Source organism: Chiloscyllium plagiosum, chromosome 14, assembly GCF_004010195.1.
Source record: "Chiloscyllium plagiosum isolate BGI_BamShark_2017 chromosome 14, ASM401019v2, whole genome shotgun sequence".
Lineage (NCBI taxonomy): Eukaryota > Metazoa > Chordata > Chondrichthyes > Orectolobiformes > Hemiscylliidae > Chiloscyllium > Chiloscyllium plagiosum.
In genome coordinates this window covers 25,889,629-25,897,623 of record NC_057723.1, presented here as the reverse complement: position 1 = coordinate 25,897,623, position 7,995 = coordinate 25,889,629, and the positions used below count along the sequence as shown (strand labels likewise).

At 41.6% G+C, this 7,995-nt stretch overlaps 1 long non-coding RNA gene across 1 annotated transcript in view; it reads left to right on the top strand.

Annotated features, from left to right (window-relative positions):
- LOC122556570 overlaps positions 1 to 6,862 on the top strand; it is a 248,550-nt gene extending 241,688 nt beyond the window's left edge. The window contains exons 3-4 of the long non-coding RNA XR_006313570.1: positions 378 to 507; positions 5,853 to 6,862. This is a non-coding gene — a long non-coding RNA (uncharacterized LOC122556570). The remainder of the gene's footprint in view (positions 1 to 377; positions 508 to 5,852) is intronic.
- The last annotated feature ends 1,133 nt before the right edge of the window (positions 6,863 to 7,995 follow it).

The following is a 7,995-nucleotide window of genomic DNA, read 5'->3' as shown; positions in this document are numbered from 1 at the left end:
CCCCACGACTTGCCCTACCTGCCTATCTTCTTTTCCACCTATCCACTCCACACTCCTCTCTGGACTATCACCTTCATCACACCCCCATCCACCCATTGTACTCTTTGCTACCTTCCCCCACCCTCCTCCCTGACCTATCACCTCCATCCCCACTCCCATTCACTTATTGTACTCTATGCTACTTTTTCCTCACCCCCACCCTCCTCTCATTTATCTCTCCACCCTTCAGGCACTCTGCTTGTATTCCTGATGAAGGATTTTCACCTGAAGCATCTATTTTACTGCTCCTCGGATGCTGCCTGAACTGCTGTGCTTTTCCAGCACCACTAATCCAGAATCTAGTTTCCAGCATCTGCATTGTTTTTACCTCTCGACAGGCTGAACAGCCAGATACAGGAGACTTGAACTCACTGAACCCTGGATGGCCAGATGGCCTTTTGTGTCCGACAGTGTGGTCTCTGGATGTTTATGAGGCTTGGTACTTCAATGCTGTGACTGCTTCTTTGTGTAGGTATTGGTAACCAGCCGACCAGCATGTTCCATTTTGTCTGTTGTCCAAATGTACAAGACAACCCCATCTTAGCCCAGATCATGACATAATATTTTGTTTAACAAGAATACATTGGCTCCAAGTGAAGGTATAGGAAGCTTAAAATAGTATCCTGTGACCTCAGTGGTTGATAATGACTTCTGAGTATTGCATTGCTAAGGTGATATCAATAGGTGATTTTTCAAAGATGACGTAACTTGGGAAAAAAATGAATAATTTCTATTGCTGCTGATCTATATCAGGTTGGTTTAAATGTCCTCCTTTTCTCTGACTACATTTCCTCAGTTGTTCCACTATCAGGAAAACGGCTCTGATATCCATGAGTATTTCTACATATGTTCCTATAAGCAAATTAAAAACTGCACCATCATTAAAGAAAAAGAATGTTAACTGAGAGTTTACACATTTCACTAGACGGATTTAAAACAAAATCCTTCACCCCAGATTAGGCTTATTTAATTAATACAAAAAGGTTTAGCATCAGATTGTACGATAATGGAATGTACTCACGTTTCAAAGCATGGCTGTGCCTCAGCTTCCTCATGACAAAATATATCGTGCCTCATCTTGCAATAATGTATCATGTTTTCCGTTTTTCAAACAAATTATTAAATTGGAGTATTGTGAGCTACAGATCAGCAAATGCCAAATTTACTGCCTGATCTCTGCTGTTTCAGATGATCTAAAATGTTATTGGAAATGCGGAAAGTTAGCCAAGATTTTCTAACAGTTGCCAATCTTTCAGAAATATGCTGGAGTCTTCAAACGTTAAGCATTAAACTTCTGGCAACAATAGTAAGCAACGCAGGATAAAAATAAAAGGGGCATTAATAAATTGCCATTTTGTTTTCATTTTCTGTGAACACTGTACAATGCTTTCATTTATATAGGACCTGTCATGATTTCAGGTTGCGCCAAATCCATTCATAGAATCAATACAGAATAGAAACAGGCCTTTTGGTTCAACTTATCCATGGCGATCAGATTTCCTAAACTGAACTTTTGTCCCTTTTGTCTGCATTTGGTCCATATCCCTCTAAACCTTTCCCAGCTTATGTACCTGTCCAAATGTCTTTTAAATGTTGTAAATGTACCCGCCTCTACCACTTCCACTGGGTGTTTGTTCCATTTATGCACGACCTTCTGTGTGAAGTATTGCCCCTCAGGTCCTATGCCCTATAGTTTGGGACTTTTCTACCCTGAGGCAAAAGGCCTTGTCATCAGAGTAGGGCTCCTGAGTTTGAAGTCATCCACTCCGACCACTTTACCCTTCTTTTTTGTGTTTTTCCCTCTTTCCTCTTGTTATTATTTTCTCTCTATACTTTTACCTACTTCTTGTCCTGAGCTCGGACAGCATTGGCAATGGTGTGAGCCTAGCATGAACCTCAGGCAAGACCACCACCAAATTCGAGTGGGCACATTATGGAACAGAGTGGACACTGGGCAGACCTCAAGTGAGCCCTTACTTACTATTCTGGGCCGAGCACAGGACCTGGCATCAGAATCAGTGAAGACAATGCCAGTGAGATAGGCCCAACGGCCAAAGATGGCGCCTGGGAAGGGCATCATAGCCATATTGAGGAGGGCCCAGTGGGTGAAAGACACTACTCCGATTTGGTTGGTCTGGTGCAGGCGGTGATGAGGCAGCAGCAGCAGAGTATTGGCCCAGTCGAGAAAGATGGCAGCTGAGGATCGGCAACTTCGACGTTGGTTGGGTCCAGTGTACATGGCGGTGAAAGGGTGGTGGAGGAATGGTGGCCTAGGTGTCGTTGGTGGTGATAAGCTGCCTCAGGACTGATGGACTCATTTTTTTGAAGCTTTACCTTTCTTTTATTTCCTTGTTCTTAAATTATTTAAAATGATGCTGAATCATGGTGACAAATGAAAGGTTTGTATTGTACTGTTTTTATTTATGTTCATTCACGGGATGAGGGCATACGAGCTGGGTCAATATTTCATACCTATCCCAAATTGCCCAGAGGCAGTTAAGAGTCAACCACATTGCTGTGACATGTAGGTCAGACCAGGTAAGGATGGCAGATTTCATTCCCTAATGAACATTGGTGAGCCAGATAGGTTTTTCCAACAATCGACAGTGATTTCATGGTCATCGTTAGATTCTTAATTCCAGCTTTTTATTGGTTTCAAGTTTCTCCATCTGCCATGGTGGGATTTGAACCCATGTCCCCAGGATATTACCTGGGTCTCTGGACTAGCCGTCCAGCAATCATACTACTAGGCCATCACCTCCCCATTCTCACTGTCAAATATATGTGGCAATCAAATCATTTATAAGGTCACCCCTCAGCCTCCTAGGCTTAGATAACCTTCTTCACTGTTCACTATACCCACCAATTTTGGTGTCATCCATATGCTGACTAACAATGCCTCCTATATTCTCCTCCAAATCAATTATATGAATGATGAATCCTGAGCGCCAAGGCTGAGGGGTGACCGTATAGGCGTTTATAATGTTATGAGGGGATGGATAGGATAAACAGACAGTCTCTTCCTTGGGGTGGGGGTGTCCACAACTAGAGGGCACAGGTTTAGGGTGAGAGGGGAAAGATATAAAAGAGACCTAAAGGGCAACCTTTTTACACAGAGGCTGGTGCGTGTATGCAATGATCTGCTTGAGGAAATGGTGGCGGTTGCTACAATTGCAACATTTAAGATGCATTTGGTGGGTATATGAATAGGAAGGGTTTGGAGGGATATGGGCTGGGTGCTGGCAAGTGGGACGAGATTGAGTTGGGATATCTGGTCAGCATGAACCAGTTGGACCGAAGGGTCTGTTTCTATGCTGTACATCTCTAGGACTCTGTAACTATGACTCTAATAGTGGACCTAACACCAATCATTGTGGCATACTATTGGTCACTGGCCTCCTGTCTAAAGAAAAGCCCTGTACCCAACCCTCTGTCTCCTACTGTCAAGGCACTTTTGTATCGAATTGGGAATCTAAATATATTACATCTACTAGTTTCATTTTATTTATCCTGCTTGTTAACTCCTCTAATAAGTTTGACCGGAGTTATTTTTGCTTCATGAAGCCATATTCTAAATTCTCTGCTCTGACATCCTTTACATTAGACTGTAACATTTTCCCAATGACCGATGTACTGTGAATGGTGGATCTTCAACTATCCTGAGTAATTGGAATAAATTCTATTATTGCTTAAGATCACAACACAAAGAAATCATTTAAAATACTTTACCTAGTCTTCTGCAAACATTTATTGGTGTATGCTTTCACTCGAATCAGTAATCTTCATTTTTTAAATTTTTCAAATTCATTTTGTGGTATGTGGACGTTGCTGGTGACCAGCATTTATTGTCCATCCTTGCTTGCCTTTGAGAAGATGGTGGTGAGCTGCAACTCAGATAATGGGTTAAGATGGTAGGTGAGAGACATATCGACTATGAGTAGAATGGGATGTGCTGGCCAGATAGCTTTTGCATTTTATGACTCCATTCATTTCGTTTTCAACATGTACACGTAGATTTGTGAATTTTCTGTGTGTATTGGGATAATGCAAGAAATGTTCTTATTTTCCAAGCAACATGCAGAATTGAAGCTATTATCCTACCAACATTAAAAAAAAGTAAGGTGAGACGGTGCTGCCCAACCTGCAGGCCAATCAGCCCACTCCAAAACCCAGTTCCTTACTGCTGTTGGGCACATTGTGAACATATATTAGAGAACAGGCACATGAGGTCCCTCCAGGCATGTGCCAAATACTAAAAGGTCTAGTAAAATATACAGAATCATAAGTTTAATGGAAGGTACACTAGTTTACGTCATGCATGTCACAGGCTAATGGGCTGGTTTTCCAAATGTATGCTTCTCGCATGGACCTTCAACATTTAGGAGTATTCAGTTGGGACCTCATGGCGGTGCTCCTTATCCATTAAAATTATTGGATGAATAAGTATGCATCCACAATTTCCCAATATCTGTTCATAATGGACAGGAGTCTGCTCTGAAAGTACACAGTTATTGAACAAGTTCCTTCACATTGATGTTATAATTACTGGGAACATTGAACAAAGGCACCTTTCCCTGGCACATTCTAATATTAAATATAAATGCAACAAGTTAAACTTGTAAAGCTTTCAAACTTAAACTGAGATTCATATAGAAAGAGAAAAAGAAATCTCAAGCAAGTTCATAGAAACACACCAGCTATAAAAATACTGAGCTGAAAAATGATCACAAAGGGTAAGCAAATCATTGATCAAAGACACAGACTGGATTTACGTTGGGTTCAGGAAACACAAGTAGGGTCGTTTCCCAACTTTGGAAATCCAAACCTATACCACTGCTCATAGTCACAACATTTTCATTTCCTGGAGATATAAGCAGGCAGACCTTGAGTTACTTAACTCACAAGACAGAAGGTGACTAGATATCAAAGTAGCCTGGCTTGAAGGCCTACTTTGATTCACTAGCATGTCAGTCTACCTCATCAACTTAATTCTTATGCCCTCTCATCCTCACCGTTCTCCCCACTTATCTTCCCACCCAACCCTATTACTTTCCATTTTTATTCCCTTTCTCCTCATTTCTCCATTTCCCATTTCTTCTCATGCTCCCATGCTCTCCTCATAACCCCTTCTACCTCCATGCCCATTTCATATTTTAATTAACCTCCATAGGCCCATGATCCCTCTATGTCTCATTCATATACCCCAGACCTCCCTCCCATTCCCCTCTCAGCCCCATATTATCCTCCAGAGATACTCACACAGTATTCACTATGTACAGTTCTCAGGAGCCCATAATACAAATTGCAAATGTTTAAAGTGGACATGAAAATAGTATTTTTCTAATGGCTCATGACATTCACTGACATCCCTATCACTGAATACCCTAAAATCAGCATCCTGATAGTTACCATTGACCAGAAAATGAACTGGGCTAGCTGTATAAGTACAGTTGACTACATGTGCAGGTCACAGATTAGGGAACCTACAATAGCCAACTCATCTCATGACTCCCCAAAGCCTGTCCACCATCTACAAAGCACAATTCAGGAATGTGGTGAATACTTCCCAGTTTCCTCAATGGTTGCAGCTCCGTCAACACTCAAGAAGCTTGACAACAAAGCAGCCCACTTTATTGGCACAATACCCACAAAATTAGCCAACTCCACCACTGATGCTCAGTAGCATTATTGTCACCCAACTACAAAATGCAGTGCAGAAATTCATCAAGGCTACTTAAATAGACTTTCCAAACCTATTGATCTGAAGAAGAGTCATACACGATTTGAAAAATTGACTGTTTCTCTCTCCACAGATGTTGCTACGATTCTCCAACTCCGTGACCACTAGAATTTGGAAGAATCAGAACAGCACCACCTGCAAATTCCCTTCAAGCCACTCATCATCCTGACTTGGTGTTATATTGCTGTCCATGCATGGTCACTGGTTCAATATCAGGGAACTCTCTCCCTAATGGCATTGTGTTCTACTAACATTACAGAACTCCAGTGGTTCAAGATAGCAATTCACAACCTCTTTCTCCAGGGCAACTAGGGGTGGTCAATAGATGCTGGCCTAACCCGCGACACCCACATCCCACGAGTGAACGAAAACAAAATCTAATAAAGCTGTCACCCGCCATTCATACTGAAGAAAATCCAATTTGATTGAAAAATGTTAAATCCCCCTCAAGTGCTTATTCACTTGTAACAACAAGCATCAACTCAGTACAACATCAAAGACAAATAATCCTTTAATAATCTTTATTGCTAGTTTGGCTGAGAACACAACCACTCCACACAGCATTCAAAATGGGTTAATCTGTCAGAGCAAACTTGCAGTTGCAAGCAACAGAGGCTATAGAAACCAGAAAACAGATTGCTATGTCTTTCTGAACTAAACCAGATGGACTGTCCATGAGGCAAATGGCTTTTATTTTCTCTAAGTGACAACTGCAGACCAATATCTTTTTAATTTTAAAAGAATGTGAACATTTAAATCTATACAGGTCATTACATTAGAATTTTCAAGCTCTGTTTTCTTGAAGTTTAAATGTATAAAAGTACTCTTGCCAGTTGCAAAGTACTCTAAGGCATGTCAACCCTTACACAAGATCAATATAAAAATCAATTTACCTTGCAGAGCCCTATCATCAATCATTGCAGTAAAGAAGTGTAAAATATTATAAACAACATTAATGATTTTGAAAGCTAATAATCAAAGTATTTAAACCTTGCCTGTCAGAATCTTAGAATCTTCCTAGCACTTCAGCAGGTTCCCCGCTCCCTCCCATTCCCCCACACCGCCGAACCAATGTTCTCACACTCTCAAGACAGGTTTTCAGGAGCTTTCCAGAATCAACTTGACCTTGGTGAAAATATTGGGGACAGGAAAACAAAATTTCTCCCAATCACTGATGCCTTTAATGGCCATAGATGTGCATCCGGGGTAATCGTCTAATCCAACCTGAATCTCTTCCCATCGAAGAGTATGTGAACTCTTTTTCTCTTCAAGTTTAAATTTGTCATGAAGAAAATGACACTGTTTTGGTGTGGATTCACAATTACAGGAGGATCCAAAAATCTGCTCTATGGGTTTTAAGGAAGGTCATGGCTGAGGTATTTAGAACATAGAACATAGAACAGTACAGCACAGAACAGGCCCTTCAGCCCACGATGTTGTGCCGACCATTGATCCTCATGTATGCACCCTCAAATTTCTGTGACCATATGCATGTCCAGCGGTCTCTTAAATGTCCCCAATGACCTTGCTTCCACAACTGCTGCTGGCAACGCATTCCATGCTCTCACAACTCTCTGCCTCTGACATCCCCTCTATACTTTCAACCAAACAGCTTAAAACTATGACTCCTTGTGTTAGCCATTTCTGCCCTGGGAAATAGTCTCTGGCTATCGACTCTATCTATGCCTCTCATTATCTTGTACACCTCAATTAGGTCCCCTCTCCTCCTCCTTTTCTCCAATGAAAAGAGTCCAAGCTCAGTCAACCTCTCTTCATAAGATAAGCCCTCCAGTCCAGGCAGCATCCTGGTAAACCTCCTCTGAACCCTCTCCAAAGCATCCACATCTTTCCTATAATAGGGCGACCAGAACTGATGCAGTATTCCAAGTGTGGTCTAACCAAAGTTTTATAGAGCTGCAAAAGATCTCACGACTCTTAAACTCAATCCCCCTGTTAATGAAAGCCAAAACACCATATGATTTCTTAACAACCCTGTCCACTTGGGTGGCCATTTTAAGGGATCTATGTACCTGCACAATAAGATCCCTCTGTTCCTCCATGCTACCAAGAATCCTATCCTTAATCCTGTACTCAGCTTTCAAATTCGACCTTCCAAAATGCATCACCTCGCATTTATCCAGGTTGAACTCCGTCTGCCACCTCTTAGCCCATTAAATGTGGAGTTCTAGAATGTGAAACCTCAGTGACTATTTACA